The sequence below is a fragment of the Urocampus carinirostris genome, chromosome 4 (genome assembly GCF_059441175.1).
Source record: "Urocampus carinirostris isolate Australia breed hairy pipefish chromosome 4, RoL_Ucar_1.0, whole genome shotgun sequence".
Classification (NCBI taxonomy): Eukaryota; Metazoa; Chordata; class Actinopteri; order Syngnathiformes; family Syngnathidae; genus Urocampus; species Urocampus carinirostris.
In genome coordinates, this window is record NC_142352.1 from 4,874,690 (window position 1) to 4,887,393 (window position 12,704).

Consider the following 12,704-nt stretch of genomic DNA (forward strand, 5'->3'; position numbering starts at 1 on the left):
GCTTAGCGTTGGAGACACCCAGTGGACATTTTTTAAACGGCAAGTCATTCAACTTATGTAAAACGGTAGATACGAAAAATTTTTCCGGATGTCGAAAAATATCTGTAAGTTAGATTTTTGTATTGTGTGCACTTTTTTTCTGTGTACAGGACAGTACTGTAGTTCTTCTTTCCGCCACTACCAGCGTGTGGCACTGTGAGAGCTCACCCAGCATCCATCCTAAATAAATTTGTGTGTAAACATTCTATACTGTATCTCCAGCGCGCTGAGAACGTTGACATTTTTAATGTTTAATATCTCGTGCATCCATTCAATACGGTTGGTGTAAAGTGTAAAGAAGAGGCTAGCCGTCTCTTTTGAAATGAAAGTGGAATAAGAAAGCTTGATGCGGTTGAGAAAGTGGTCGTAATGCTTTTTTTCTTATCACGGAAGAGGACTTCTTGCTAATGTTATGTTAGCCTGTAAATATAATGGAAGCTAGAGCTCTTGTTGGTGATAGGATATGAGTGGAGAGGTGTTGTGTGAAAGGATAGTGGGATGTTTGGACACGTTCTAAGGGATGGGCAAGGCACCCGTATGATGCGGCAGGGGTAAACCAGCGAAAGCTGTCGGGCCCTGCTGTTAAACAGAAGAGTGTGTTGTGTCACCCTGACCCGAGTGACATGGTCGCTTTCTTGTGTCCTGTTTCTTCTGGAGGGACGGAAGCATGACCGACTTGGGTGCTGAGGTGCTTAACTTGTTTGGGTGTTTGGACATTTGGGTTGGTCATGGTCCAAAAATGTTTTGTGTGTTTTTTTTGCTGATTTCTTCCCTTTTTTATTTTCTTTGTCATTTTATGCATTTGTCTTGCTGTCGGCCACCCCTCTTGAGGGATATGACCAAGGTAGATGAATAGATAGACTCTTTTAAGTAGCTTGCATGCTGAAAAGTGTGAGCACCCCTGATCCAGCCATAGCAAAGAGTATATGTATATAGATATTCATATATTACCTACCAATAATTTTCACTTACAAGATAGTGGAACAGAATAATAGCACTATAATTGTTTTACAATCGCTTCACAACACCATGAATCACAGTATCAATGTTTATGCCGCCACTTGAGTAACCTCTGTTGTTTGACTTTCAGCTGAGTCCCCTGTTTGCCACTGCAAACAACTCACATGATATATTTGACACCATTCTTAAGGCCGGTTGCACTTCCTGATGCAACCGAGCTACAACAGCAGACATGAAACTGTGAATAGCACAAAGGGTCTCGCTGAGGGACATTATTGTTACACTTGACCGGGATTTGAACCATAGTCTGCTCTCTCTGCCAAAGTCTGGTGAGGTTCGTGTCTGGTGAGGCAGGGTCAGATTAAAATACATGAACCTTATTAGTATTCATCATTTGGATGGCAGAGCGAGCTAGCAATACATAAACTGTAGCATGGGAACCTAGGTTTGAATCTCTTACCTTGACTTATTAAGTCATTTAGTCATGATTGCTGATTCGGGGCAGTCGCACCAACAGCCCTGGTCACTGATTGGCTCCCTGACTCTTTTTAAACCCCGTCTTCCAAGAGGAAGCCGTCAGACCGTCTCTGAACCTATGCTCTCAGCTAGGCAAGCTTTGTATTATCCGACATTATCCTGCCCTGTTTTTTCCTGCCTGATACCTGTTGCCGACCTGTTTCTGGACCCGTTTCTGCTTTGCTCCTCCGTCCCGGGCATCGACCTGTTTCCTCGCTGTCTACGACTACCCTCGCTCGACACGGAAGCGCCACTTCCGCGTTCCTGCCATCAGCTACCCGTGACCGATGATCATCCGATCATGGAAGCAAGCACTGCTCTCTTTTTAATTAAAAACTGAGTAAAACGAACGCTATTGGGTCCTGTCTCCCTTTCTGGCTTGTGACACATTTACTGCCAATGACGGCTATAGATGTCAAAGATCAGTTTTGAATTTAGTGCCATTAATAACCTTGTCACCTTGTTGTCAGTCCGTCTGCGAACCTCAGTTTACTCTAGGCAAGCTTTTTTCGACCCTGACTCCCAACTGTTTTGGTCCCGTCTGTTTCCCCGGCTTCGACCAGTTTTTTGATCCTGACCACGTTTTGCTCTCCTGTCCCGGCCACTGACCCGTTTTTCCCGTTTCCGACACCGCCATCGCTCGCCACGGAAGTCCCACTTCCGCATTCAGAGCAACCTGCTTCCTGCGCCCAGCAATCACCTGATCCTGGGTGCAACCCTTTCCTTTCTTTCAATAAAACTGAGAGAAATGTATCGCAAGTGGGTCCTGTCTCCATTCTGGTCCTGACAAAACCAACACCACCGTCATCCCAGTTGATGTAATTTCACACCTGTCAAGCTCCACGGCTCCATGCCCCTACAAAATGTCGTATTTTCCCTTACAAAATACAAAATAACCTTACACCATATTTTTTTTTTTTCAAATGTGTTTATTGATGTAGTTTAACATGTTATATTGTACATGTGTTTCGTTATATCATATATATTGTTAATTAACATTTTGTTTTTAGATACTGAGTTGCTCGACATGAATGAGGTTTATTATCCAAAAAGTTCAAAAGATGCAAATGTAATTAAGTAGAATAATACATTTTTTAAATTCAAATTATGAATTCATTTTCTGCATTAAATTATTGTTGGTAACATACTGATTAAAGGGATAACCACAAACCTGTCTTTTTCCATTTTCTCCTTTTTTCCTAACTTCTTTATACAACAATAATGATTCGTAATATAATGCATCAAAGCGAGTGAGCCGTTTGAGAGCCGTCTCTCTTTAATGAGTTGAGCCGAAAAAGCCGGTTCTCCAAAAAGAGACTTCCTTTCACTACATAACTACCACATGAAATCCGAGGCGGCAGATGCATGCGCACAGTAGCATCAAACTGCTCGCTTCGTTTGCAAAAAAAAAAAAAAAAAACAATACCGAGATAGAGGCTACCGCGGCGAACTCGTTTGACTTGATTAATTTGCTGTTTCGTGATAATCGGTGTATACCGAATGGTACCCTTAATTGACAAATTTGCGTTTTTCCGTACAGATTATCTTTTACGTCGTACACGTCTTAAAATGCATAATAGACGTACTTTGTACAGCAAAAACGTACAGGTTGACAGGTATGTAGTTTAGTATGTAGTCCGACAATTTAGCTTCTGGTGTTTATTTTTAGCTAAACTCACATAAATCCATTGTTTGCTGCACATGAAAACTCAATCATTTAAAATAACGGACCCTCTTAATGCATTTGCCTTTCAATGTGCATGCGAAACTCCGCGCTACTCTTTCAATTTAGGACCCCTGGCTACGCGGAACCATGATGGATTGGTGAAGAGATTAAACTTGCACTTCGATTCAAAAGCAAAAACAACAGGTCACAAATGTAATCAAGGGGAAAATCAGACCTCAAACTGGGACAATTTATTGCCAGTGCCCGATAGGAGGTGACACAACAGACAATTTGAGAAGGAGAGCGCAGTAAATTAAGCGGATAAAGACGTTTGTTTGTTTCCCGGTGTCCTAATGGGATTTGCCGTTGAATTTGCACTTCCTCAATATAGTGAGATTGTGTTACTTTTAAACCGGCACACGCTGGGATGCAGGGGAATTGATGATGCGGAGTTAAATGGCACAATCCGCAAACATTTGCATATGCTTTCAGGACAATTTAAGTGGACGTTTTATGCGGCACTTAATTGGAGCCATGCGGAATTTAAAGCGAGAAGAAAATGAAGAAGAGTTAGGATGGAGAAGGGTGGTATGGTGGAGTGAATGCCAAGCATCCTCAGGCAACCCTCCGAGGATTCTTCTTCTTAGCTGAATTCGGCGCATATTTTACAGTTAAAATGGTGATAATGCTAGCATCATAACCCCCAAAACCCACTAATGCTATCTGATTGGTTCCCTGTCCTTTTTAAGCCCAGTCCTTTCATTCTCCTGTTGTCAGCCCGTCTGTGAACCTCTGTATATACAAGGCAAGCACTTTGACTCTGACTCCCGTGTGTCCCGCTTTTTGCACCCGTTTTCTACCCCTCCGTTCCCGATTTCCCCGTTTGTCTCCGGCTACAGGCTGTTTTCTTAATTGGAGGCATGCAGAATTTAAAGCGAGAAGAAAATGAAGAAGAGTTAGGATGGAGAAGGGTGGTACGGTGGAGTGGAGTGAATGCCAAGCATCCTCAGGCAACCCTCCGAGGATTCCTCTTCTGAACTGAATTCGGCGCATATTTTTACAGTTAAAATGGTGATAATGCTAGCATCATAAACCCCAAAAACCATTAATGCTATCTGATTGGTTCCCTGTCCTTTTTAAGCCCAGTCCTTTCATTCGCCTGTTGTCAGCCCGTCTGCGAACCTCTGTATATACAAGGCAAGCACTTTGACTCTGACTCCCGTGTGGCCCGCTTTTTGCACCCTGTTTTCTACCCCTCCGTTCCTGATTTCTCTAGCGGTGTCAAGAACCAGAACAGGAGGAGAACCCAACTCTCACACAAACTTTTATTTTACGGGAATTGGGGCAATCATGCACATTGACACAAAACGCCAAAGATTCGGCGATCGTTGGGTAAAAGAAGAAAAACAGAAGTCTGGCGTGGAACAACAGAAAGCAAGAGACCAATGAGATCGATACCAGTTACACGAGCGGATACCGGAAAGATGCTGTCGTTACCGGACAGAACAGGATTGAAAGGGTTGATGACAGTTGTAGGAGACTGGAGACAGATATCAGACAGGACGAAACAGATGGGATCGATACCTGACAGGATACACAAACGGGATACCGGGCAGAGTCAAAACCCACGTCTTGCGGCTGCAAAGGTTTGTTGACGGACTGACAACGGGTGAGTGAGAGTACTGAGCTTAAATAGAAGGGAAGCCAATATCTCCACGAGGCGCAGCTGGCACCAATTGTGGCTTCTATCACACTGGTTCAAAAACAATATATCGGTAGACATTTTCAGATTTCGACAAGGTACTGTGCATATTAACAGATGATTTAAAGGAGCTGTACGGAATTTGTTACTTTCAGCCAAAATCGCCTGGCTTAAAGTCACAAATACAGCCTTTGTCAGCTCATTCTTTATGTGCGTGCGAGTATGTGCTTTTCTCTGATGTGCTCATAAAAACTGTTATTCATTTGTCTTTGGGATTGAGTTTGGACTGTACTGTACAAAAGACCTCTTATTACTGTCACGCTACAACTTACAAAAAACCCGAAAAATGAAACAGCGGGATGATCATGCCACTAATAATAATACATTAATGTCAAGAACTGGAACAGGAGGAGAACCCAAATGCGTGACATTTCTCACTCTAGCTTTTATTTTACGGTAAATGGGGCAGTCATGCATGTTAACCCAAACGCCAGTGATCAGCGATTGTTGGGCGGGAGATGGGGTCGATACCAGACAGGACGGGACGGACAGGATTGATATCAAAACTGGATATTAAAATTAAACAGGACAAACTAGACGGGAAAGAAACTGGAGATCGATATTAAACAGGACAAAATAGACGGACTGACAAAGGGTGAGTGAGAGCACTGAGCTTAAATAGAAGGGAAGTCAATCCGTCAATGAGCCGCAGCTTGCGCCACACAGGCGGGGCCAATTAGGTGCCATGGCAACCGTGACAGTTAATAATTTAGATTATCAATATAGTGGTTAGCGCTTGTGCGGCACAGTTCATGTCATGGGAACCTGTCGTGGGTTCAAATCCAGCTCCAGACTTCCTGTGCGGAGTTTGTATGTTCACCCCGTGCTTGCGTGGGTTTCCTCCGGGCACTCCGGTTTCCTCCCACATTCTAAAAACATGCATTTCAGGTGAATTGGCCGGTCCAAATTGTCCCTAGGTGTGATTGAGCGAACGAGTTGTCTGTCCCTGTGTGCCCTGCGATTGGCTGGCAACCAGTTCAGGGTGTCCCCTGCCCACTGCCCGGAGATGGCTGGGATGGGCTCCAGCACCCCCGCGACCCTAATGAGGATAAGCGGTACGGCTAATGAGATGAGATGAGATGAGATATAGATCTCACAGGAGTATAAGTCGCACCCGTGGTCAAAATATGAAAAATACTGCGACTTCTAGTCCAGAAAATACGGTACTTTAAATTAAATTGTATTCTATTGTATTTTTCTACTTTTTCAAATGGAGTGCATGTTTAGAAAGACTTCTTGAGTTTTCGAGGCTGGGAAGTTTGCAACTAGCCCGCCTTGAGGCAAAAAACACAAAAACAAAATCAGGAGAGCCAGGAATGTTTGGCTTTCGTAGCGTCGGCAAGACCTGAAGGGCCCAAACACAATGAAGTCCTTTAACCATCGCTATTCTTAAAGCCGATTAGGAGAGTAGGCCCAGGAGGACTAACGATATCATCCCCGTCCATGCGGGACGGAATTTCTCAGCCAAACCTCCAAACACAAAGCGACAGAGCTCCGAGGGACACTGCTAAAATTACACCCGGCACGGCACACTTTGGCAACTTTGCAGCCACGCGGGGCGAGTAACCTCCGAGGGGCCCGGCGACCGGGGGATTGCTTTATTGCCTCGATCAATCAGTCCAAAATATTGACGTTCAGAAACCGTTACCGACGAAAAAGCGCGAGCAGCGTCGTTTTGGGGTCAAATTGTCAGCGGGAAATTGCATGTTATTTTAGTCCTTGTCAGGCAAAATGACAAATGCGCGCAATCAAGAAAATGGCGATGGAGGTGATATCCAAGTTTTTTACTGACACCTCCACTTGACTGTCACTCTCGGATATAACCGTCCTGGAACAAAAGCGTATGTGGAAATTGCCTGGAACTCTCTGGCAGTTCGTTTTTGCCATGGAGAAGCAGCCCCTTGTGCGTGAATATGTGATTTCCTGTTGTTTTCTGCTCTTGTTCCGTGTAGTGTCCAACTGAAAATGCCATTCAACATTTGAAAAAGTATCTTAGATAGATAGATAGATAGCTACTCTATTCATCCCCATAGGGAAAATTCACACTTCCAGCAATCTACACCGTTGTTTATTAACAGATTAACATGATGCCCTAGGGGTGCTTGTAGCGGAGTGGATGACGTCACACGCCAGTCCAAAAGTTCCACATCCCTGCGGCAGATGGAAATCTTTTCTTTGTGTCCAGGGATACACCACCTCGTGTTAGCGAGTCCGTCTCCTCTCCGATTCCCGTAGGCTTTCGTGTCTCTGTATAGCGACGCTGAAGCCGGATTGCTCCGGGTAGCTAAGGGTGGCTAAACGTTAGCGTCCGGAATGCTAAACGTGAGCCACGTTTCCGCAAAACACAGCAACTGCGCTCCCTGTGCGCTTCGATGTTTTCCACCAGCACTCGTTGATCTCATTTGGTAGTGAGTTCGCATTTACCATGATTGCGGATGGTACCGAAGACTTATAACGCCGCTAGCCGCTTAGCTAGCTCCTGTTCTTACTCCACGATAGGCCCCTTCATCACGCTGGCACGAGAATTCTTCAGGGCAAGGAGTTGATTCCTTGAATAAACGCATTTTTGTGCGCTAACACCCATGTCCATAGTATAGAAGTAATCCACAGTGTAGTTGTCAAAACGGGAAGAAAAACACAGAAGATAGAAGCAGACAATAAAACAAAAAATCACAAAAAGTCAGAGATAACAGGGGAGCTGCCGGAAAGGCAGCCGCTCATGGCAGCGCCGCTTTGATCTTTTTTTGTTTTTTTGTTTTTTTTTACAAATCTTGTGTATTTTTCTTTTCCTTTGATTGTGTGGGATCCTTGATTAGCGGTTTATCAGCACAATGACGAACTGAAGAACAATAAAGATGGTGAAATAGGTATTCATAGCATTCTTTTTAACAAGGAAAAAAAAAAAGAAGTTTACCACAAGTTTAATTGAAGGAAAGAGGAAGGGCTGCGCCCAGGATCCGGTGTTTGCTGGACGCGGGAAGCAAGTCGCTCTCGTACTCGGATTGTGATCCGAACATGGAAGTGGATCTTCCGGAGCGAGCGATGGCGGTGTCAGGGACAGAAAAACTGGTCGGGAGAGCAAGGCGTGGTCGGGGTCGGAAACGAGTCGTAAGCCAGAACGGGAGAGTAGATATAGTCGGGGACAAAAATAGGTCGTAAGCCGTGATGGGAGAGCAGACGTGGTCAGGGTCAAAACAGGTCGTAGCCGGAGACAGACGGGAGCCGAAATAGGACAGGTGGGAGAAAGGCTTGCCTAGTATAAACTGAGGTTCGCAGATGGACTGACAACAGGGGACTGACAGCACTGGGTTCAAATAGTGACAGGGAGCCAATCAGAACCCACGGTTGTTGGCGCAAAATGAGCGGGCACAGCTGAGTCACATCAGTAATCATGACAATATGGGTTGTTTTCACCCCCTACAATAAGTTTTTTCCTTTGGACCTTCCCTTTGTGACGTTCAATGAAAGTATTACCGTATTTTCATACCCATGGGGCGCACTGTGTGAAAGGGCATAGTGGGCTCTATTTCAGAATTCAACACTATAGGAAGTGCAACAACCTGACAAGGCGCACGTTCCTTCGGCTTGCATGATAACTGCCTCTATTTAAACCCACTCCTGTCTGTCCACTTTTGTCAGTCCGTCTGCGAACCTCAGTCAACACTAAGCAAGCCTTTTCGACCCTGACTCTCACATGTTTTTGTCCTGTCTGTCCACCAGTTTAGACCCTTTTTTGTCCCCGACCCCGTCTACTCTCCTTTCCTGGCTTACAACTCACTTCCGACCCCGACCACGTTTTTGCTCTCCTGTACCAGCTACTGACCCGTTTTCTGTTCCCGACACCGCCATCGGTGGCCACGGAAGTCCCATTTTGGCGTTTCAGAGCGACCTGCTTCCCACGACCAGCAATCACCGGATCGTGGGCGCAATCCTTTCCCTTTCTTCCAATAAAACTGAAATAAACGTAAGAAAAAAGGGTCCTTTCTCTGTTCTGTTCTTGACAGTTTCACACTTTCTCTTGATATTTTTGCTGTAGAAAATAAACTTGCATTTGTAGAATAGATTTGCATACATTTAGAAAGAAATGTAGAAAGACTTGCTTACAGTTGGGAGACATGTTGTTTACATCTCGCGAAGGTCTCGGCGGACAAATTAGTATAAACAATCCTCCTCAAGGGAGGACAAGAGATAACGGCAAAGGGCAAGGTGACACAAACTGGCTTAAACTTAAAAACACTTCCAAATAAGGACGGAACCCTGGGCATGTACGCCTTCAGGCGTGAAAAGGGACGGGGCCAAACCGGGTACGCGTGCTATGTTGAAAACTATAAAGACACACGCATATCTTTGATTCGCTGAGTCTCTTGTTGAAATTGTGTATCAATAAAAAATAACCCCCTGTTACATCATTTTGATTCCTGCATTTCTTTGAACACGTATGAGACGATTCAACAAATTGGTCTTATCTTCATCATTTTCTATGCCGATATAGCTACTGACAACGATTTTGTAGGCCTTAAGAATACATTGTTTTTACTTTCCCCAGTACAACTTAGCCAGCATACCACTGTAAAATGTTCTTTCATTGTTTTCTTTTTCTAGCGTCAGGATTTTAACAGGCGAACAAGTACAAACTCCTGTAAATCCCAAAAGGTCCAGAGGTGAACTGTTGTCTGAACGATTCCATTCTCTCATGTGAAAGTAATTTAACAACTGTACATTTGTGGAAGAAACGCTGTCTCCGTCTTGACATAACACAACCCTCAATGCCCTGCGGCAATTTTTCTCAAGCAGCCGCGGCGAAGATACACCGTCTATAAGGTCTCACTGCGGGTCGCCATATAACCAATTGTTACAGTAAAATGACTAATGGCTGAGCGCTGAGAGACGGGTCAAAGTTAATAAGAAGTGAAGAAAGGCATTGCTCGCTTGACGGGGTAGTAACTTCGATTGAGTAAAAACTCACTTGGACGTATATTTGATCCCTAGCAATAGTCACTGTCAGGACCAGAATGGAGAGAGGACCCACTTGCATGTGTTTCTCTTAGTTTTATTAGGAAGAAGGGAAAGGATAGCAGACACGATCCGTAGATCGCTGGTTGGTCAGAATGGTATTTCTATGGCGAGCGATGGCGGTGTCGAGAGCAGAAAAAACAGATCAGCAGCCGGGACGGGGGAGCAAAAATCGTGGTCGAGATCAGAAAAGGGATCAGAACCAGGAAACAGACGGGAATCAGAACAGGAGAGAGTCAGGGTCGAAAAGCTTGCCTAACGTAAGCTGAGGTTTGCAGACGGACTGACAACCGGTGCCAGGAAGGAGGTGGTTTAAGAAGTGACAAAGAGCAGGCTCAGGTGCCTCGCAACTGTAATCATGACATTTATGTTTAATTTACCATCACTCCACTGTATTACCTGCACTTGACTAGGGACCTAGTTGATGATCCTAATATTTTTTTAATAGTTATCTAAAATTCATTTTTAATATCTTTTAAGTTATGGACGGGTAGAAAAATAGAACACATCATTTAAGAATATTCTGTCATATCAAATGATAAGAAATCCAAGCGCTTTCAAATTGTTTCAAGGTGCACTAAGTGATATTTGACCACTACTGTATGTGTGTATGTGTATCGGTTGCTATGGCGCCCAATTGGCCCCGCCCGTGTGGCGCCAGCTGCGGCTTGTTGACAGATTGGCTTCCTGTCCTGTCAATCCCCTGTTGTCAGTCTGTCTGCAAATGTCCGTGATACAATGCAGGCCTTTTTTGACCCGGACTCTCACCTGTCCCCGTTTTTTCGCTCTGGTTTGTCTCCTGCTACGACCTGTTCTGATCTCGACCACGTCTGCTCTCCTGTCCCGAATTACGATCCGTTTTTTTTAATCCCGACCACCTCTGCTCTCCGGTCCCGGCTTATGACTCGTTTCCGACCCCGACCACGTTTTGCTCTCCAGTCCCAGCTACCGAGCAGTTCTCCGCCCCTGACACCGCCATCGCTCGCTACGGAAGATCCACTTTCGGATCACAAGCCGAGTACGAGAGCGAACACCGGATCGTGGGCGCACCCCTTCTTCATTCCTTTAATAAAACTTACGTTACGCGAGTGGGTCCTGTTTCCGTTCTGGTCCTGACAGTATGGTGATGTGCAGCCAAAAACGAGCGCTAAAAAGCACACGACTGAGACTCAAAGTGAGCATAACTAAATATTATTTTCCCTCATTTATTTTTTCCCCCAGCTTATTGCAAAGACATAAAAAAATAAAGAAAAAAAGGATATGAAAGACAGAAAAATCTGTATGAATTATTTTCTGATTGAGGCTACAACAACTTAAAGTAATATAGCTGCAAACAACAAACTTTGTATTTTTCTCCAAAACGAGTGCTAAAAAGCACACGACTGAGACTCAAAGTGAGCATAACTAAATATTATTTACCCTCATTTCTTTTTTTCCCTAGCTTAATGCAAAGACCTTAAAAAATAAATGAATTATTAAATGAATTTTCATGAATTATTTTCTGATTGAGGCTACAACAACTTAAAGTAATATAGCTGCAAACAACAAACTTTGTATTTTTCTCCCGGTAATGCTGTTTTGTTATGGTGCCACCGCCGTCCCATTCAGCGGCACATTATGCTAATCATCTGATTACGGTAAGAGTTTTAAAGCCAAGGGAAATAATACACGTAATGAGCGCCATGCCTGGTCAACAAAAAGGAAAAGGCCACTATTCAAGTAAGCTGCTTAAAAAGCAATGCAGAGGTTCCTCGGGGGGTTCAAAATGGCCATTGTCTTGTGCTCAAGAATTCATCTGGCGCAGTCTTAAAGAAAGAACAACCACTCCATCACACTGCTGAGGTAAAATGTCTTTACCGGTCAGTCAAAATTCTTTCCAGCCAGGGTAGGGAGCGTTACTCTAAAGGTGCTAGTTACCAGCTGAAAAAATGTAATAAGTAGTGTAATCCGAATACTATGCTAATGCAGTGAAATAGGTTTATTAATTTCAATTATTTGTTGATTACTCCGATAGCGAATATGCAGTGTTCTCGTTTGCCCGCGTCCCTGCGTCCTATTTTTGCTGGGGACGCACCTCAAATCAAATCAACGTGCGTCCCCGGGACGCAACTTTTTTGACACGAAAGTGTCATTATCATTTTTTTAACAAAGATTTACCACACTCCAAACTTTTCGTCAGGCAGATCCGCCATTGTTGTTTTGGTCTCGCGGTTCGAGTTTTCGTCTGCACGCCGATCTCCAGTTCGAGTTGTGTAGTGAAAGTCCGTCTCTTTTCAGAGAACCGGCTTTTTCGGCTCAACTCGTTAAGGAGCCGGCTCTCAAACGGCTCACTTGCTTTGATGCAATATATTACGAATGATGATGTTGTATAAAGAAGTTAAGAAAAAAAGGAAGTATAAAAGGAGAAAATGAAAAAACACAGGTTTGTGGTGATCCCTTTGAATCAGTATATTACCAACAATCATTTAATGCAGAAAATGAATAAGAAAATGGGGCGGCAGTAGCTCAGGAGGTAGAGCGCTCATCTTGGGATCAAGGGATCCCAGTTCGAATCCCGGCTTGTCCATGTTACATGTTGAAGTGTCCTTGGGTAAGACACTGAACCCCTAATACCCCCAATAAGCAGGTTAGCGTCTTACATGGCTGCAATACAAGTCCGCTATTGGGAAATGTGGAGCACATTGTAAAGCGCTTTGGGAAGTCATTGACTTGAAAAGTGCTATATAAATGCAGATCATTTCATTTCAT